Source organism: Nomascus leucogenys, chromosome 10, assembly GCF_006542625.1.
Source record: "Nomascus leucogenys isolate Asia chromosome 10, Asia_NLE_v1, whole genome shotgun sequence".
Classification (NCBI taxonomy): domain Eukaryota; kingdom Metazoa; phylum Chordata; class Mammalia; order Primates; family Hylobatidae; genus Nomascus; species Nomascus leucogenys.
The window spans coordinates 57,440,448-57,461,942 of NC_044390.1; positions in this window are offsets into that span (position 1 = coordinate 57,440,448).

Consider the following 21,495-nt stretch of genomic DNA (forward strand, 5'->3'; position numbering starts at 1 on the left):
CATCCAGCAATCCCGGGAGATCTGTTCATCTCGGTGGGAGGGTGCGCGTTTGTCTCACCGCACCATGATCACACCGTCCAGCTGGTGAAGAAGAAAGTGGGTGGAACACGAGACCAGCTGTGACATGGTTTATTCTCACCAGGGGATGAACACTTCCAGCCACACTCGGGGCTATGCTGGCTTGCTGGTCTCAGCTTCCATTCAACCTTGGCCATCTGGCCTGGCGTTTTTTTTAGCTTTGTTCTCATGTATGTGGGGCAGTTCTGGAGTTTTGCCCCAAGTAATGAGAGCTCTTCTTGGCCTTTACTTTTTACTTTTTCTTTCATCTTGCTGGTTGCTTGTCTATGCAAAGATGGGGCGGGAGGGCTCCACCCTGCCCGAGATGGGGAAGCTTCGGGTTGTGGCCAGAATGAGCATAAAAACTCTTGTATATGCCCATATCTAACTATTGATGCTATCTCTACTTGTTGGTGCCTATATCCATTTATTGATGCCTATATCTACCTATTGATGCCTATATCCACTTCTTGGTGCCTATATCCATTTATTGATATCTATATCCTCTTATTGGACCTGTAGCTACTTATTGATACCTATATCCACCTACTGGTGCCTATATTCAGTTACTGATGCCTACATCTACTTATTGATGCCTACACCTACTTATTAATGCCTATATCTACTTATTGGTGCCTGTGGCTACTTATTGATGCTTATGCTTACTTATTGAGCCCTATATCCACTTATTCCTGCCTATATCTAGTTCCTGGTGCCTATGTCTATTTATTGAGGGCTATATCTACTTATTGGTGCCTACGTCTACTTATTGGTGCCTATATCCACTTATTGATGCCTGTATCTACTTATTGATGCCTATATTCACTTATTGATGCCTATATCCACTTATTGATACCTATATCTACTTATCGATGCCTATATCCACTTATTGATGTCTATATCCACTTATTGATCCTATATCCACTTATTGATTCTTATATCCATTTATTGATACCTGTATCTACTTATTGGTGCCTGCGGCTACTTATTGGTGCTTATGCCCACTTACTGAGGCCTGTATCCACTTATTCATGCCTATATCTGGTTACTGGTACCTATGTTTATTTATTGAGGCCTGTATCTACCTATTGGTACCTATGTCTACTTATTGGTTCCTGTATCCATGTGTTGGTGCCTATATCTATTTATTGATGTTTATATCCTCTTATTGGTGTCTGTAGCTACTTATTGATGGCTATAACCACTTGTTGGTGCCTATATTCACTTATTGATGCCTGTATCTATTTACTGATGCCTATATCCACTTATTGGTGTCTGTAGCTACTTATTGATGCTTATGCCTACTTATTGGTGTCTATATCTACTTATTGGTGCCTATGTCCATTTATTGGTGCCTATATCCACTTATTGGTGTCTATATCTACTTATTGGGGCCTACATCTTTTTTTTTTTTTTGAGACACAGTCTCGCTGTCTCACCCAGGCTGGAGTGCAGTGGTTTGATCACTGCTCACTGCAACCTCCACCTCCTGGGTTCAAGTGATTCTCCTGCCTCAGCCTCCCAAGTAGCTGGGACTACAGGTGTGTGCCACCACGCTTGGCTAACTTTTTTTGTTTGCATTTTTAGTAGAGATGGGGTTCCACCATATTGCCCGAGCTGGTCTCAAACTCCTGAGCTCAGACAATCCGCCTGCCTCGGCCTCCTAAAGTGCTAGGATTACAGGTATAAGCTACCGTGCCTGACCATGCCTACATCTATTGATTCACGCCTCTATTCACTTACTGGTGCTTATACCCACTTATTGATGCCTATATCCACTTATTGATGCCTGTATCTACTTACTGGTATTTATATTCACTTATTGGTGCCTGTATCCACTTATTGATACTTGTATTCACTTATTAATTCCTTTTTTTTTTTTTTTGAGACAGAGTCTCACTCCGTCACCCAGGCTGGCATGCAATGGCATGATCTCAGCTCACTGCAACCTCCGCCTCCCGGGTTCCAGTGATTCTTCTGGCTCAGCCTCCTGAGTAGCTGAGATTACAGGCTACACGCCACCATGCCTGACTAATTTTTGTATTTTTAGTAGAGACGGGGTTTTACCACATTGGCCAGGCTAGTCTCGAACTCCTGACCTCAAGTGATCCGTCCGCTTTGGTCTCCCAACATGCTGGGATTACAGGCATGAGCCACCACGCCCGGCCAGAATTTCCTCCCTCTCTAAGCCTGAATAACTTCTCATTGTGTGTGTGCACCACCCACATCTTTTTTTTTTTTTTTTTTTTTTTTTTTTTTTTTTTTTTTTTTTTTTTTTTTTTGAGATGAAGTCTCGCTCTTGTCCCCCAGGCTGGAGTGCAATGGTGCGATCTCGGCTCACTGCAACCTCCGCCTCCCGGGTTCAAGTGATTCTCCTGCCTCAGCCTCCCGAGTAGCTGGGGTTACGGGCATGCACTACCATGCCCAGCTAATTTTTGTATTTTTAGTAGAGATGGGGTTTCACCATGTTGGCCAGGCTAGTCTCGAACTCCTGACCTCAGGTGATCCACCCACCTCGGTCTCCCAACATGCTGGGATTGCAGGCGTGAGCCACCGCGCCACACCTTTTTGTTTATCCATCCATCCCAAAAAATATCCATCGACGCATATTTGGGTTGTTTCCTAGTTCTGAGTTTTCAATTCTAGGAAGATCCTTAGCAGTTGCTCCACACCTGGCTCCCTACCATGGACAGTGTTTGTTCAGAGCCTGGAAATTGCTTTTACTATCAGCCAAATAAAACATCATCCGGAAGGTGACAAATGCATCTGAAGGTCGATTACAAATGACATTTAGATGATCTTCATCCTGGAGCCTCCTTAGGAGCTGTTAGAATCCACGGTCTGCTGAATTTCACACTCTCCAGCCTAGAACTTGGGAGGCCAGAACATTTCCCTGGGTCTTAGCAACCCTGGTTTTGTTCAGGGCTGCATTAAAATGTTTTATTGATGGAGCTCTTAGCACACAGAGAAAGCCAGGATCAAATGACAAGTGAAAGAAAGAGGATCAAGGCCAGAGAGAGAGAGAGAGAGAGAGAAAACAAGAGAGAGGAGGGGAGGAGATGTGATTTCAAACTTAGATGTTGTTTTTAAGCTGTTTTTTAAAAATGTATTTATTTAAATTTTTTTTTAGGCAGTCTTACTCTGTTGCCCAGGCTGCAATGCAGGGGCGCAATCTTGACTCACTGTAACCTCTGCCTCCCAGGCTCAAGCGGTTCTTGTGCTTCGGCCTCTCAAGTAGCTGGGATTATAGGTGCCCGCCACCACACCTGGCTAATTTTTGTATTTTGTATTTTCAGTAGAGACAGAGTTTCACCATATTGGCCAGGCTGGTCTTGAAATCCTGGCCCCAAGTGATCCGCCTGCCTCGGCTTCCCAAAGTGTTTGAGCTGCTTTTAAAGGAACACTTCTGTGCTCTCAACCAGGACTCCACACCTGTGTATATTCCACTCGAAGGCAAACCCCCCGAAGTGCTGGGATTACAGGTGTGAGCCACCTCACCCAGCCTTACACTCTTTGACAGAGCAATTCCACCTCTGGGGATTTATTCTGCAGAGATACTTGTAGAAAACCTGAAGATCTACAATGCAGGACATTGGCTGCAACATTCTGGGAAATAGCAAGAAATCAGAAAGACCCAGAGGTCCAGACCAGATAAATTTGATGGAGTCATTGAAAAATACTATCAGAAGCTGGGTATGGTGGTGTGTGCCTGTAATCTCAGCTACTTGGGAGGCTGAGGCAGGAGGATTGCTTGAGCCTAGGAGGTTGAGGCTGCAGTGAGCTATGATCGTGCCACTGTACCCCAGCCTGGGTGACGTAGCAAGACCCCGTCTCAGAAAACAACAACATAAAAATAAACTATAGGAACTGATGTGGAATATTTGTAAGAAACATTCCCATAGGAACTGATGTGGAATGTTATCTAAGATATATTACTAAGTATAAAAAAGTTGTAGGCTTTTAATATATATGTATGTATGTATATGCACATACATAATCTCACAAATTCCATGTTTGTAAAAAGTTATTCTACATGTATGTAACTGCCTATTAATTTTTGTATTGCTGCCATACCAAATTACCACAAAATAAATGCCTTAACCACACTCAGTGGGCCAGGGGCGGTGGCTCACACCTGTAATCCCAGCACTTTGGGAGGCCAAGGTGGGTGAATCACCTGACGTCAGGAGTTCAAGACCAGCCTGGCCAGCATAGTGAAACCCCGTCTCTACTAAAAATACAAAAATTAACAGGGCATGGTGGCAGGTACCTGTACTTCCAGCTACTCTGGAGGCTAAGGCATGAGAATTGCTTGAACCCAGGAAGTGGAGGTTGTAGTGAGCTGAGATCGCACCACTGCACTCCAGCCTGGACGACAGAGTGAGATTCCACCTCAAACAAAACAAAACAAAACAACAAAATAAAAGAAAACAAACCACTCACTTATTATCTCACAGTTTCTATAGGTCAGAAATCCAACAGGCCTGGCTGGGCTGAAATCAAAGTGTTGCTTGGCTGTGCTTCCTTCCAGAAGCTCTAGGGAAGAATCTGTTTTCTTGTTCATTTACGTTGTTGGCAGAATCCAGTTTCATGCTGTGTAGGACTGGAATCCTGTTTCCTTGCTTGCTGTCAGCAGGGGGTCATTCTCAGCTTCCAGGGGTGGCCTGCATTCCCTGGCTCGTGGCCTCCTTCATCTCACAGCCAGCAACAGTGTTTCGAGTCTATCTCTTGTACTTTATTTTAAGAGACAGGGCCTTGCTCTGTCACCTAGGCTGGAGTGCAGTGGTGAGGTCACAGCTCACTGCAGCCTCAACTTCCCCGGCTCAAGTGATTCTCCCACCTTGGCCTACTCATTTTTAGTTTTTAAATTTTCCTCCAAGATGAGTGGAAAAAGACATTTTCCCACGCCAGAGAATAAAAGGAGAGCTTGTCAGATTACAGTCCAGCCCCTGCCTGGCTCTATGTTGAATTCCTTAGATAAAGGACATATTGGGGCTTCCTAAGCTCCCATCCCCTTCCAAGGAGCATGTTTCCCCTTCCTTTTTTTCTTTTTTTAAAGAGTCAGGGTCTCACTCTGTCACCCCAGCAAAAGCGCAGTGGTGCAATCATAGCTCACTGCAGCCTTGACCTCCTGGGCTCAAGTGGTCCTCTGGCCTCAGCCTCCCAAGTAGCTAGGACTACAGGCACACACCGTGATACCTGGCTCTAGCATCACGTGCTTTTCCAATGTGTATGATGAACCTGCAAAGTTTCAGAGAATGTTTTTCCTGTACTTTTAAAAAATTAAGGGGCCAGGCGTGGTGGTTCACGCCTGTAATCCCAGCACTTTGGGAGGCCGAAGTGTGTGGATCACGAGGTCAGGAGTTTAAGAACAGCCTGGCCAAGATGGTGAAACCCCGTCTCTACTAAAAATACAAAAAAATTAGCTGGGCGTGGTGGCACACGCCTGTAATCCCAGCTACTCCAGATGCTGAGGCAGAGAATTGCTTAAACCTGGATGGGTGGAGGTTGCAGTGAGCCACTGCACTCCAGCCTGGGTGACAGAGTGAGACTCCGTCTCAAAAAAAAAAAAAAAAAAAAATGTGGTGTATCTTCTACTCATTTTTACCAGTTGTGACCACTTCTTTCATTTGTGAGTGGTGAAGCCTGGTGTCTGTCACAGCCATGTAAATGTTTCTGTCCACATGGGAGGGTCACAGAAAGCACCCCCAGACTTCCCTGTGGTCTCTCCCTCTCTGTCTCTTCCCCTAGAGCTCAGGGACCAGGCTGTGTGAATCAGGAGCATCTCCAGGTGCCATCCGGTTGCCATGGCAATTCAGGCCAGTCCAGGCTTGGCGGTGGAGGGGTCAGCTCCCATTTCAGGTGTGGGAAATTGGTGGGTACCACCGACACCTGGCGTATCGGACAGGTGCTATGATTGTTATTCCATTAACAATGAGGCTTTCTGTGGCCTCAGGCTTCGTGTTGTTTATTTTCTTCTATTTACTTTTCCCATTGTCTTCTCTTTGGTGCTGTCTGTTGGTGGAACCCTGCTGATTCTCGGTGAAGCCAAGTCCATGTACTTTGCCACTTCCTCCGTACTGAGGTTGGGCAAACAGAGAGAGAGAGAGAGAGAGGACAGCACATTTGGTCATGGGGCCCCTGCAGGTGCCAGGTGCAGACACCCGGCTGGGGAGGGAGCGACCGCTGGCTGGAAATGTGTTTGTTTCTCGTGTGTACACACAGGACAGCTGGGGCTCCGTTGGAACCGCTCACGAGTGCTCTGCAAAGCGTCCTTGGTGATGTAGCTGGAGCGGATGTCCCCCTTTCCTGCAGATGCCCCGCTCTGCCCACCTGCCCCAGGTTAACACTAGAGCAGGTGTGGACCTAGCACTTTCCGTGGCCCAGCGCTGTGCTCATTGCATTGACTTGTCATGGAGGAGCCTAATAACCCTTCACGACAACAGCTTTCTGAAGTACTTGCCATGATCCCCACGTTGTGGAGGAGAAAGCAGAGACTCAGAGGCTTAGGTGATTCTCCTGGGACCCCACAGTTCATTGTTGTGTGAAGAGGTTGGAACTTGCTCCAGAATATGCCTTATTTCCTGGCATAATTTATCCCTTCCCTACTTAGAAAAACATCCCAGGCTGGGCACAGTGGCTCACACCTGTAATCCCAGCACTTTGGGAGGCTGAGGGCGGGAGGACCATTTGAGGCCAAGAATTAGGGATCAGCCTGGGCAACACAGCGAGACCCCGTCTCTCAAAAAATAAAATAAAATAATTAGCTGGGCATAGTGGTGTGCACCTGTAGTCCCAGCTACTCCAGAGGCTGAGGTGGGATGATCGATTGAGCCCAGGAGTTCGAGGCTGCAGTGAGGTAGGATCATGCCTCTGTACTCCAGCCTGGGTGACAGAGTGAGACCCCATCTCAAAAATAATAATGAAACAGCGGGGCATAGTGGCTCACGCCTGTAATCCCAGCACTTTGGGAAGCTGAGGTGGGAGGATCACCTGAGGTCAGGAGATCGAGACCAGTCTGGCCAACACGGTGAAACCCCATCTGTACTAAAAATACAAAAATTAGCTGGGCACGGTGGTGGGCGCCTGTAATCCCAGCTACTCAGGAGGCGGAGGTAGGAGAATCACTTGAATCCAGGAGGCAGAGGTTGCAGTGAGCCGAGGTCACGCCACTGCACTGCAGTCTGGGCGACAGAGTGAGACTCTGTCTCAAAATAATAATAATAATAATAATAATAATAATAAAATTAAAAAAATAAATACATAAAATTGAAAAGTCACAGACCCCTGGTGGTGGTTTGGAAGGGGCTTAATGACATTTTCCTGGGTAGACTCATTCCTAAGAATATTCATTCATTTATTTATTCATTCATTCAGGCAAGAAATAGTGAAGGTATTGGAGACTCAGTGGCAAATGAGACAGGCCAAGATCCTTGTTCAAATTCAGCTGAGATCCTATCAGGGAGGTGGATGTTATAGAAGCCTGCGTGTACGTACTGGCCTCAGGGAGCAACAAACACCTGAAGGAAGACCTCACAGGCGAGCGTGATGAGAGCGCCTGCTGGGGGTGGTGCTTTGGGTGGATGATTCTGCAAGCCGGCATCTGATCACAGCCTTGCATGACGACAGGAAACTGGCTTGTCCGAGACTAGGGGAAAAGCATTCTAGGAAGAGGGAACAGCAGGTGTGAAGGTGGAATGAGCTTGGCACAGCCCAGAAACAGGGACGAGGCCAGTGATTCTGGGACTAAAAGTGCAACAGGGAGAAGGAGAGGGGACAAAGTCACAGGGATGAGGCAGCCTGGGAGAATGCGGCTTTTATTTCAGCAAAAGCAAATGTGCTGATTGACATTTTTTGTTTTTATTTTTATTTTTTATTATTATTATTTTTTGAGATGGAGTCTCACTCTGTTGCTCAGGCTGGAGTGTAGTGGCGTGATCTCAGCTCACTGCAACCTCTGCCTCCTGGGTTCAAGCAATTCTGCCTCAGCCTCTCGCTGGGATCACAGGCACGTGCCACCAAGCCCGGCTAATTTTTGTGTTTTTAGTAGAGACAGGGTTCCGCCATGTTGGCCAGGCTGGTCTTGAACCCCTGACCTCAGGTGATCTGCCCACCTGGGCCTTCCAAAGTGCTAGGATTACAGATGTGAGCAACTGTACCTGGCCTGATTGACATTTTAGAAAGACCCCACTGACTGCAGAGGAGAGAATGGATTGGGAGTGGGAGTAGGGAAGAAGGCAGCCCCAGTCCAAATGATTGAGGGGGGCAGCCATGCAGTGCAGGAAGTGGTTGGATTCAGGATATATTTTGTATTTATTTATTTATTTATTGAGATGGAGTTTTGCTCTTGTTGCCCAGGCTGGAGGGCCATGGCGTGATCTCGGCTCACCACAACCTCCGCCTCCTGGGTTCAAGCGATTCTCCTGCCTCAGCCTCCCAAGTAGCTGGGATTACAGGCATGTGCCACCACGCCCAGCTAATTTCGTATTTTTAGTAGAGATGGGGTTTCTCCATATTGGTCAGGCTGGTTTCGAACTCCCGACCTCAGGTGATCTGCCCGCCTCGGCCTCCCAAAGTGCTGGGATTACAGGCGTGAGCCACCGCACCAGCCTTGTTTTTATTTTTATTTTTTATTTTTTTGAGACAGAGTCTCGCTCTGTCACCCAGGCTGGAGTGCAGTGATGCAATCTTGGCTTACTGCAACCTCCTCCTCCCGGGTGAAAGTGATTCTCCTGCCTCAGCCTCCTGAGTAGCTGAAATTATGGTGCCCACCATCACACCTGGCTAATTTTTGTATTTTTAGTAGAGACAGGGTTTCATCATGTTGTCCAGGGTGGTCTCGAACTCCTGACCTCAAGTGATCCTCCCGCCTTGACCTCCCAAAATGCTGGGATTACAGGCATGAGCCACCATGCCTGGCTTATTTTTATTTTTGAGACAGGGTTTCACTTTGTCATCCAGGCTGGAGTGCAGTGGCATGGTCACAGCTCACTGCAGCCTCAACTTCCTGGGCTCAGGTGATCCTCCTGCCTCAGCCTTCTGAGTAGCTGGGATTACCGTTGCCATTGCATGCCACCATGCTTGGCTAATTTAAAAAAAAATATTTTTTGCAGACAGGTTCTCACCATGTTGTTCGCTACGTTCTTCAGTTGAACTCCTGGGCTTAAAAGATGCTCCTGCCTTAGCCTCCCAAAGTGTTGAGATTATAGGCATGAGCCCCCATGTCCAGCCCTCAGGATATATTTTGGAGGTGAGTAGATGGTACCTGCGAATGGATTTGATGCCTGGAGTTAAGGGAAGCGAGAAACCCTGATTGACAACTCAATTTCTGGCTTGGGTATCAGGGTGAATTTGGAAGCCTATAATGAGATGGGGGAGAATGGGAGCTATGTGCTATGGTACCAGAGAGGGAAATTGAGCATCCCATGTCAGGCTGTGGGATAAGCAGGTGCACGTCTCCAAAGATGTCACCTGGGATATGAGCTTTAGGTTTTGACTTCCTGCTCCTCTTCCTACCTTCCCAGGTAGAAACACTCCTTCTGCTTTCAGAACTTAATGAATTAATTAATTTTCAGAGATGGGGCCTCACTCTGTCACCCAGGCTGGAGTACAGTAGCGTGACCATTGCTCACTACAACCTCGACCTCCTGGGCTGATCCTCCCGTCTCAGCCTCCTGAGTAGCTGGGACCACAAGTGAGAGCCACAGAGCCTGGCTTGTTCAGAATTTTTGCCATCAAAGTGCTTACACTGTGTCTGGTTTCTGGGATTTTAGTTAAAGTACACAGATCACCCAACCTGTAAACTGGATTCTTTCTCTTTTTTTTGTCGCCCAGGCTGAAGTGCAGTGGTGCTATCTCCGCTTACTGCAACCTCCGCCTCCCATGTTCAAGCGATTCTCCTTATTCAGCCTCCCGTGTAGCTGGGACTACAGATGTGCACCACCACACCCGGCTAATTTTTGTATTTTTAGTAGAGATGGGGTTTCACCATGTTGGTCAGACCGGTCTCAAACTGCTGACCTCAAGTGACCCACCCGCCTCGGCCTCCCAAAGTGCTGGATAACAGGCGTGAGCCACTGCACCCGGCCGATATTTTCTTTCTTTAATATCGCTGTGGCTGGGCGCGGTGGCTTACACTTATCATCCCGGAGCTTTGGGAGACCGAGACAGGAGGATGACTTGAGGCCAGGAGTTTGAGACCAGCCTGGGCTGCATAGGGAGATCCTGTCTCTATGAAAAATTTAAAAATTTTAAAAATTAGCCTGCTGTGGTGGCACGGGCCTGTGCTCCCAGCTACTTGGGAGGATCACTTGAGCCCAGCAATTCAAGGGTGCTATGAGTTATGATGGTGCCACTGTGCTCCAATCTGGGCGACAGAGCAAGACCCTGCCTCTTAAAAAAAAAAAAAGAAAAAGAAAAAATATATATATGTGCAGGAAGAATATTTTTGGGGAGGGGTGAAATGAAACCTTGTAGCTGGAACACACTTGAATCTACCTCTTGTTTTCAGTTTTATTTCTGTGAAATGGGAAGAAAAATGGCATCCGTGCAGAAGTGGTTATAAAAGGAAAGCAGATTTCTTTTTCAGCACAGTGGGAAAGTATTTGGCAAAACACAAAAGACTTTAGAAATGCACAATCGTGGGCAATTAAGAGTGAGGTTTCACGGGAGTAAATTGAAGCTTAAAAGCGTCATGAAGGATAGCTCTATTAAACTCCATTAGTTATAGGATTTCGAAAGAAACCGGATGGTAACTGCATTTGTTAAGCTGATACTGAGTTGATCTGCTTAGGAGAGGCTGGGAGAGTTCTTATTTCTTTGCATGCTTAAAGCAGGGTGAGAGGAAATGGAATGGAGATAATTCTTCCTTCCTTCCTTCCTTCAATTGGTTCTCTGCAATCTGGGGGAGCCTCATTCTGTGCACCACCTACTTATACCTGTGGGTGTTGAAGTGACTTATGAAATGTTTCTGTATGGGGTTGAGCTTAATTTGTTTTCTTTCTTTTTCCTTTTTCTCTCTCTTTTCTTTCTCTTTCTCGCTCCTCTCTTTTCTTTCTCCTTTCTTTCTCTCTCCTTTCTTCCTTTTTCTCTTTTCTTTCTCTCTTCTTTTTCTCTTTGTCTCTCTTCTTTCTCTTCTTTCTTTCTTCTCTTTCTCTCTCTCTCTCTCCTTTCCTTCTCTTTCTCTCTCTCTCCTTTCTCTTCCTCTCTCCTTTCTCTCTTTTCTTTTTCTCTCTCTTCTTCCTCTCTTTTCTTCCTCTCTTTTCCTTTTCTTTTTCTCCTTCTCACTCCTTTCTTTTCTTTCTCTTTCTCTCTTTTGTTTTTCTTATTCTCTCTCCTGTCTCTCTCTTCTTTCTCTCCTCTCTTTTCTTTTTTCTCTCTCATTTCTTTCTCTTCTCTTTCTCTTTTCTTTCTTCCTTCTCTTTCTCTCTCTTCTTTCTCCTTCCTTCCTTCCTCCTTCCTTCCTTCCTCTTTCCTTCCTTCCTTCCTCCCTCCTTCCTTCCTTCCTTCTTTCCTTCCTTCCTTTTTGACAGGGTCTTTCTTTCTTTCTTTCTCTTTCTTTCTTTCTTTCTCTCTCTCTCTCTCTCTCTCTCTCTCTCTCTCTCTCTCTCCCTCTCTCCTTTTGAGACAGGGTCTCCCTTCCCTTCCCCTTCCCCTTCCTCCTTTTCTCTTTCTTTCTTTCTTTCTTTCTTTCTTTCTTTCTTTCTTTCTTTCTTTCTCTCTCCTTTTGAGACAGGGTCTCCCTTCCCTTCCCCTTCCCCTTCCTCCTTCCTTTCTCTCTCTTTCTTTCTTTCTCTTTCTCTCTCTCTCTCTTTCTTTCTTTCTTGATGGAGTCTCACTCTGTCACCCAAACTGGAGTGCAATGGCGCGATCTCGGCTCACTGCAACCTCTGCCTCCTGGGTTCAAGCGATTCTCGTGCCTCAGCCTCCCGAGTAGCTGGGATTACAAGTGCCCGCCACCATGCCCAGCTAATTTTTGTATTTTTAGTAGAGATGGGGTTTCACCATTTTGGCCAGGCTGGTCTTGAACTCCTGACCTCAAGTGATCCTCCTGCCTCGGCCTCCCAAAGTTCTGGGATTACAGGCATGAGCCACTGTGCCCGGACTCTTTCTTTCTCTTTCTCTTTCGCTCTTTCTTTCTCTTTCTCTTTCTCTCTTTCTTTCTCTCTCTTTTCTTTCTGTCCTCTCTTCTTTCTCTTTTCTTCTTTCTTTCTTTCTTTCTTTCTTTCTTTCTTTCTTTCTTTCTTTCTTTCTTTCTTTCTTCTTTCCTCTCTCTCCTTCCTTCCTTCCTTCCTTCATTCCTTCTCTTTCTTTCTAACAAGGTAGCCTATCTGTAGCCCAGGCTGGAATGCAGTTGTACAATAATAGTTCACCGCAGCCTCGAACTCATGGGCTCAAGGTTTCCTCCCATCTATGCCTTTCGAGTGTCTAGGACTACAGGTACATGCCACCTGGCTAATTTTTTTAAACAAAGTTTATTTTGTTGTTTTTGTTTGTAGAGACAGGGTCTTGCTATGTTGCTCAGGCTGGTCTCAAACTTCTGGGCTGAAGCAATCCTCCTCCCTCGGCCTCCCAAACTGTTGTGATTACAGGCATGAGCCACCATGCATGGCCTAATTCTATTTCATTCATGCCAGCCTCCCAATAGATATGCTTTTCTTGGACAGATACTGAGAGGCTAGTCGTAGGGGCTGACTCAGGTGGGAAAAATCAGTCTGGGACTGGAAATATGCTTTTGGGTGAGGTGTAGATTCCAAAAGCCACGGACCATGTCACCCACAGCCACATGGACCTCTTCTTTGTTCCTTGAGACACACAGTCCTGCCTCAAGACCCTTGCACGTGCTGTTCCTTCTGCCTGGAAAGCTCTTCTTTCAGATACCCACGTGGCTCCGCACCTCCCTCAGGCCTCTCTCAGATGTCACCTCCTCAGCGAGGCTGTCTCTGCCCCCCTATTTAATAAAGTCACTAGTCGGGCCGGGCGCAGTGGCTCGCGCCTGTAATCCCAGCACTTTGGGAGGCTGAGGCAGGCGGATCACGAGGTCAGGAGATCGAGACCATCCTGGCTAACGCAGTGAAACCCCGTCTCTATTAAAAATACAAAAAAATTAGCCAGGCGTGGTGGCGGGCACCTGTAGTCCCAGCTACTTGGGAGGCTGAGGCAGGAGAATGGCGTGAACCCGGGAGGTGGAGCTTGCAGTGAGCTGAGATCACACCACTGCACTCCAGCCTGGGCGACAGAGTGAGATTCCGTCTCAAAAATAAATAAATAAATAAATAAATAAATAAATAAATAAATAAATAAAATAAAGTCACCAGGCTACCCAACTCTTCTTCTTCTCCTTCTCCTTCTCCTTCTCCTTCTCCTCCTTCTTCTCCTTCTCTCTCTCTTTTCTTCTTCTTCTTCTTCTTCTTCTTCTTCTTCTTCTTCTTCTTCTCTTCCTCTTCCTCTTCCTCTTCCTCTTCTTCTTCTTCTTCTTCTTCTTTCTTCTGACACAGGGTCTCACTCCATTGCTCAGGCAGGAGTTCAGTGGGACAATCACGGCTCACTGCAACCTCAACATCTCAGGCTCAGACAATCCTCCTGCCTTAGCCTCCTGAGTAGCTGGGACCACAGGCACGTGCCACCATGCCTGGATAATTTTTAAAAAATTATTTGTAGAGACAGGGTCTTGTTATGTTGCCCAGGCTGGTCTTGAATTCCTGGCCTCAAGTGATCCTCCTGCCTTGGCCTCCCAAGTGCTGGGATTACAGGCATGAGCTGGCGTAGGCAGCCAGCCTACACACCTTACCCCTCTTTGTTAAGGACTGAATGGTGTCTTCCCAAATTCATATGTTGAAGTCTAAACTCCAGTATCTCAGAATGGGGCTGTATATGGAGACAGGACCTTTACAAAGGTAATTAAGGTAAAAGGAGGTCAGATAGGTGGCCCTAATTCAATATTATTGGTGTTCTTATAAGAAGAGATTAGCCACAAAAAGACCTCAGTAAGTGTGTGAGGTAATGCATATGTTAATTAGCTCAAGTTAACCATTCCACAATGCGTACGTGTTCGAGAACATCATGTTGGACATCATAAATATATACAATTTTGTAATCCCAGGTATTCGGGAGGCTGAGGCGGGAGAGTTGCTTGAAACTAAGAGGTACAGGGTGCAGTGAGCTGGGATCGTGCCACTGAACTCCAGCCTGGGCAACAAGAGTGAAACTTTGTCTCAAATAATATATATATGTGTGTGTGTGTGTATGTGTGTGTGTATGTGTGTATGTGTGTGTGTGTGTGTGTGTGTGTGTGTATATATATATATATACACACACAATCTTTTTTTTTTTTTTTTTTTGAGATGGAGTCTTGCTCTGTCGCCCAGGCTGGAGTGCAGTGGCGTGATCTCAGCTCACTGCAAACTCTGCCTCCCAGGTTCATGCCATTCTCCTGCCTCAGCCTCCCGAGTAGCTGGGACTACAGGCACCCGCCACCACGCCCAGCTAATTTTTTGTACTTTTAGTAGAGACAGGGTTTCACCGTGTTAGCCAGGATGGTCTCGATCTCCTGACCTTGTGATCCGCCCGCCTCGGCCTCCCAAAGTGCTGGGATTACAGACGTGAGCCGCCACGTCCGGCATCTATGTATATATATATATATATATATATATATATATATATACTTTTATTTGTCAGTTTAAAAACTTTTTTTTGTTTTGTTTTTTTAGACATGGTCTGGCTTTGTCACCCAGGCTAGAGAGCAGTGCCACAATCTTGGCTCACTGCAACCTCTGCCTCCCAGGCTCAAGTGATCCTCCCACCTCAGCCTCCCAAGTAGCTAGAACTAGGCATGCGCCACTAAGCCTGGCTAATTTTTGTATTTTTAGTAGAGATGGGGTCTCACTATGTTGCCCAGGCTGGTCTCAAACTCCTAGGCTCAGGCAATCTGCCTGCCAAAGTGCTAGGATTACAGGCATGAGCCACCACACCTGGTCCTTTGGCCCTTCCCAGCACTTTTCAACTCCTAATCTCTATATAATGTACCCACTTATTTTGTTCCTTGTCTGTCTCCCTCCTAGAATGCCTTCTGCATGAGGGTGGGGACATTTGCCAGTCTTATTCATGGCTGCATCCCCAGGATCTAGCACAGGGCCAGGCACAAATTGGGTGGTTGCTCATTGTTGAATGATTAAGTGATCGGAGATAAATATCTTAGGGCTTCAAGGTCCTTTGGTGTGTTGAGTGTCCACCTGATAAATGTGTGAGTGGAGGAAACTCTGTCTCTTTTCTCTTTTCAAAAACCAGCTGGTGGCCAGGCACGGTGGCTCATGCCTGTAATCCCAGCACTTTGGGAGGCAGAGGTGGCCAGTCACTTGAGATCAGGAGTTTGAGACCAGCCTGGCCAACATGGTGAAACATGAAACATGGTGAAACCCCGTCTCTACTAAAAATTCAAAAGTTAGCTGGGTGTGGTGGCACACGCCTGTAATCCCAGCTACTCAGGAGAATCGCTTGAACCTGGGAGGCGGAGGTTGCAGTGAGCCAAGATCGCACCACCACTCTAGCCTGGGCAATAGAGTAAGACTCCATCTCAAACAAACAAACAAACAAACAAACAAACAAACAAAAAAACAGCTGTAACCTGGTGTGATGGCATGCACCTGTCATCCCAGCTACTCAGGAGAGAGGCCGAGGCAGGAGGATTGCTAGAGCCCAGCAGTTCCAGACCAGCCTAGGCAATATAGCAAGACCCCGTCTCTTAAAAAAAATAAAAATGAAGTTAAAAAAAACAGAGAACCTGGTGAGAAGCAGTGTGGCTGGACAGGTGGCCACTCCCATGCGGATTTATTTATTTATTTATTTATTTTTTGGAGACAGAGTCTCACTGTCACCCAGGCTGGAGTGCAGTGGTGGGACCTTGGCTCACTGCAACCTCTGCCTCCTGGGTTCAAGCGAGCATGGGCCATCATGCTCGGCTAAATTTTTGTATTTTTAGTAGAGACAGGGTTTCACCATGTTGGCCAGGCTGATCTCGAACCCCTGACCTCAGGTGATCTGCCTGCCTCTGCCTCCCAAAGTGCTAGGATTACCTGCGTGAGCCACTGCATCCGGCCTTCCACGTGCATTTAAAACTGCCTCTTGAACTCACCCTTTCAGCTTTCCAGAGCTCACAGGACCCAGGGACTGAGGGAGAGCGAGCCCCCAGGCCCATGGTGGCTCATTTTGCAGAAGGAGACATAGAGATATTGAGAAATCCAGCATCCCGCCCTCTGTGGCCGGCACCTGGGAGGTGGAGCGAGTGCCCGCGGCACAGCCTCATAGTCTTTTGCTCCATGGGGCACATCTGTTGCCGGGCAGCTCCTAAGAACTGGCTTTCTGGGCCCTGAGTTGCCAAGGAACTACTAAATCCCGGCCAGCCGGGGCTGGGGTGTATTTTGACTTTCTGCGAAGGAGGGTGGAGCGGCCTCTCCTGTCTTCTGAGTTCCCTTCTCCTTGCCCTCTGTGAGCTCTGTCTGCGTCTCCCTCACAATGGCCCTCTCTGTCTCCTCTTTCTTCCTCTAGTTTCCCCCTCACTGTGCTGGAGGGAGAAGACCCTGGGATTTCTGAGCGAGGCCCATGGATGTTGAAGTCCTCCTGGGTCCCCGACTCCATGCTCTCGTGCCCCAGTTACTATGACGCCCTGCACAACCGCAGCTCGGGGCACGCCCAGCGCCCTGCAGGACACTCGGCCTCCCCGGCTCAGCATCTGCTTCGAGGGGCCCCCTCTGAGGCGGCGTGGCGGCGTGGTGGATCACCGAGATGTCATCTTGGCCCACCAGGCCCACAAAATCCACAGCACCCCCCAGGCCAGGAGGAAAGAATGGGAGTGAGTATGCCCCGGTGGTGGTGGTCGGGGGGTGGTGCGGCTGTACTGGGGATCCCTTGGGGGTTAGGATGTTAGGGAAGCAAATTCATGCGGCGGGAACATATTGATAAGGCTGTGCTGGCTTCTGAAATCTCAAAATGCTTCCCTGCTAATTGATCAATATTGGTTGCTTTAAGCCCCCTGGACACCCTCTTCCAGCTCTGTGAATTCCTGAGCTGCCCCAGGCTGCGGCAACAAAGAGATTAACCATGGATGGGGCAGCCAGGACCTGGCTCCCAGGATTGTGAGTGTCCACTCCGATGGGTTGGCAAATATTTATTTATTTATTTATTTATTTATTTATTTATTTATTTATTTCTGGTTTTTTTTGAGACTGAATCTTGCCCTGTCACCCAGGCTGGAGTGCAGTGGCCCGATCTCAGCTCACTGCAACGTCCGCCTCCTGGGTTCAAGAGATTCTTCTGCCTCAGCCCCCCAAGTAGCTGGGACCACAGACACACGCCACCATGCCTGGCTAATTTTTGTATTTTTAGTAGAGACGGGGTTTCACCATATTGGTCAGGCTGGTCTCAAACTCCTGACCTCAAATGATCCACCCACCTTGGCCTCCCAAAGTGCTAGAATTACAGGCGTGAGCCACTGCGCTCAGCCAGCAAATATTTCTGTTGAGATGACTGAGAAATGCTGCTTTCTGGGGAAAAATGTGGAATCCCATTTCTACTTCCAGTGTTGAGTTGAAATCTGCGGGTTTGAGGGCTGGAGACAGAAGTGTGTGAAGGCAGAGAGGGACCTAGATAGGGCTGGGAGTACATGGTGGCTTCAGTTGAGTCTGGTTCTGGGTCCCCCTTTCTCTTTGTCAGTGACCCCAAAAGTGGGTCTTCTGGTGGGAGACACTGGGGGCGGAACTGGCTCTGTCATGTAGTTGCTGCTGGGCAATGTTGGATGAATGGCTTTCCTAAGCTGGGGTCTTGGCTGTTCGAGGGTTGAAGGTGGTTTGTGTGAAGGTTCAGTCTCAGGCCAGCCCCTACGCATCCTTTTCCACACAGTGGGGGAGCTAGTGGGTTTTTTCTCCTTCCTTCCTTCCTCCCTCCCTCCCTCCCTCCTTCCCTTCTTTCTTTCCTTCCTTCCTTCCTTCCTTCCTTCCTTCCTTCCTTCCTTCCTTCCTTCTTCTTTCTTTCCCTCCCTCTCTCCTTTCCCTCTTTTCTTTATTTCCTTTTAAGACAGGGTCTCTCTTCTCTCTCTCTCCTCCTTCCTTCCTTTTTTCCTTCTTTCCTTTCTTCCTTTTTCCTTCCTTCCTTCCTTCCTTCCTTCCTTCCTTCCTTCCTTTCTTTTTGACAGGGTCTCTCCTTCCTTCCTTCTTTTCTTTTTTCCTTCCTTCCTTCCTCTTTCTTTCTCTCTCTCTCCCTTTCTTTCTTTCTTTCTTTCTTTCTTTCTTTCTTTCTTTCTTTCTCTCTCTCTCTCTCTCTCTTTCTTTCTTTCTCTTTCTTTTTCTTTCTCTTTTCTTTCTTTCCTTTTGAGACAGGGTCCCTTCCCTTCCCTTCCCTTCCCTCTCTCCTTTTCTCTTTCTCTTTCCCCTTCTCCTTTACTTTCCTTTTCCTCAAGAGTTTTTTTTGTTTGTTTGTTTGTTTTTTTTGCGAAGGCGCAGGCCTAGGGTGGATTCCTGAGCAGACATCAAGAGTGTGGGATGAGAATATAAATATTATTTTGATTGGAGCTGAGGCTGATATGGACACTAATCAATTTAGGGGACCCCAAAATTTACTCTCTTACCCTCTTGATGCTCCAGACATCAAGGAATGCTCCATCCCTCTTGATGCTTCCCTGTGGGAAGCACATTTCACCAGACACCCACCCCGGCCCTATTTTTCCATTTGCAGGAGGGGAAGTGGGGTTATAAATGCCATTTGGGTTGGGAGGGTGCTGGTGAGGGAGTGTGTAAATACAGGGTGCAATGCAAACTTTTATTAAAATGAGCCATTGCTCATTTTGAATCAAAGAACTTTAGGATGGGGCTCAAGGTGGTGCAAGCTTGGCCCCAAGGTGGTTTCCTGAGGTTAGTCTGACATCTACTGGCATGTTTGAGCATTGTTTAGGAAGGCATGTTGTGACTTCCCCGCCACCTGCCACAAAACTGGGTTCCTCTTAACCTCCCCTCCATCCACTCATCCGTCCACTCACCCACCCACCACCCACCCATTTAAACTTCTAATTGTGCATGCATCCATCCATCCATCCGTCCATCACCCATCCATCTTTCTACCCATCAATCCATTCATCCATCTCCCTGTTCTTTCTCCCATCCATCCATTTTCCAGCCATCTAACCACCTTCCCATTCACCCACCTGTCCACACATCTATGCATCCACCCAACCCACCCACCCACTCATCCATTCTTCCATTCACTCATTCATCCATCCATTCTTCCATCCATTCTTCCATTCATTCTTCCATCCATCCACCCACCTATCATCTTATATACCAATCTATCCATCCACCCGTTCATCATTCCATAAATAACCAGGAAATGCACCCATTCCGTTTAACGTCTGCCTTGGTTTCTAGAACCCATAAAAGTTGATTTAATTTATTTTCATTTTTACAAATTTTAATTAATTAATTAATTTTAGAGGCAGGGTCTTGCTCTGTCACCCAGGCTGGAGTGCAGTGGCCCTATCACGGCTCACTGCAACCTCTGCCTCCTGGGTTCAAATGATCCTCCCACCTCAGCCTTGCAAGTAGCTGGCACTACAGGTGCATGACACCATGCCCAGCTAATTAAAAAAATTTTTTTTTGTAAAGATGGGATCTTGCTATGTTGCTCAGGTTGGTCTCGAACTCGTGGGCTCAAGCGACCCTCTTGCCTTGGCCTCCCAAATTGCTGGGATTACAGGCATGAGTCACCATGCCTGGCTCAAAGCGTCCTTATAGCCATGATCTCCAAACTTCTGAACTCCTACCCCAGCCAGCAAAACAATTTTTCAGCACACTCATAGCTGAAATGCATAGCCACAGCCCATGCATTTTTATTTATATATAATTTATAAAAATATTTTGCTAAATGTGTTATTGCACTGTAAAATACATATAAAAATAAAAATGTGAAAAGGATGAGACAGGCCGGGCGCGGTGGCTCACGCTTGTAATCCCAGCACTTTGGGAGGCCGAGGCGGGCGGATCACGAGGTCAGGAGATCGAGACCACGGTGAAACCCCGTCTCTACTAAAAATACAAAAAATTAGCCGGGCGTAGTGGCGGGCGCCTGTAGTCCCAGCTACTCGGAGAGGCTGAGGCAGGAGAATGGCGTGAACCCGGGAGGCGGAGCTTGCAGTGAGCCGAGATCGCGCCACTGCACTCCAGCCTGGGCGACAGAGCGAGACTCCGTCTCAAAAAAAAAAAAAAAAAAAAAAAAAAAAGGATGAGACATCAACGAGATATATATATTTCCAAATGGCTTAATACTTTGATTTAATAGTACAACACCCTTTTGCCCTTATGTTTTAGAAGTTTGCCTTCGCTTTTTGAATACCGTGTTCTGTAAGAGCGTTTTATTCTGAAAATGTTCCAATACGCTAAAAGTAGGAAAAAGAGCTCAGTGAAACTTTCATATCCATCAAAATTTAATAATTATCAGGATTGTGCCAGACTCACATCATAAATCCATATCCTCTTTCTGAGATATTTAAAAGTAAATCCCTGACCTTATGTGATTTTTGCAAACTGCAGACTACATCTCTAAAGCACACAGACACATCTTAGTCATATCACACTGACAATATTAATCATGATTTTCATATCTAATTTCCGGCCCACATTCAGATTTCCTTGCTCATCTTTTTACAGTTGAGTTTTTTGAATCAAGAAGGCCTGTGCGTTGCATTTCATCATTTCTCTCTCTTTTTATTGTGGTAAAATATACACAACATAAAATTGACCATTTTAACCATTTTTAAGCATACAGTTCAGTGGCATTAAGTACATTCGCATTGTTGTGCAACCGTCACCACCATCCATCTCCAGAACGTTTTGTTTGTTTTGAGACAGAGTCTCGCTCTGTCGTCCAGGCTGGAGTGCAGTGGCATGATCTTGGCTCACTGCAACCTCCATCTCACGGATTCAAGGGATTCTCCTGCCTCAGCCTCCCGAGTAGCTGGGATTACAGACGCCTGCCACCACGCCCAGCTAATTTTTGTATTTTTAGTAGAGATGGGATTTTGCCATCTTGGACAGGCTGGTATCGAACTCCTGACCTCAAGTTGTCAGCCTTGCTTAGCTCCCAAAGTGCCAAGATTACAGGCATGAGCCACCATACCCGGCCGATCTCCAGAACTTTTTCATCACTCCAAACTGAAACTCTGTCTCCATGAAACACTCACTCCCCAGTCCCTGGCACCCACCATTCCACTTTATGTCTCTATGAATCTGATGACTCTAGGGACCTCATATAAGTAGAAACATACAGCATTTGTCCTTTTGTGTCTAGCTTATTTCACTAAGCATAATGTCCTCCAGGTTTATCCATGTTGTAGCATATGTCAGAATTTTCTTACTTTTTAAGGCTGAATAATATTCCATTGTATGAATAGACCACATT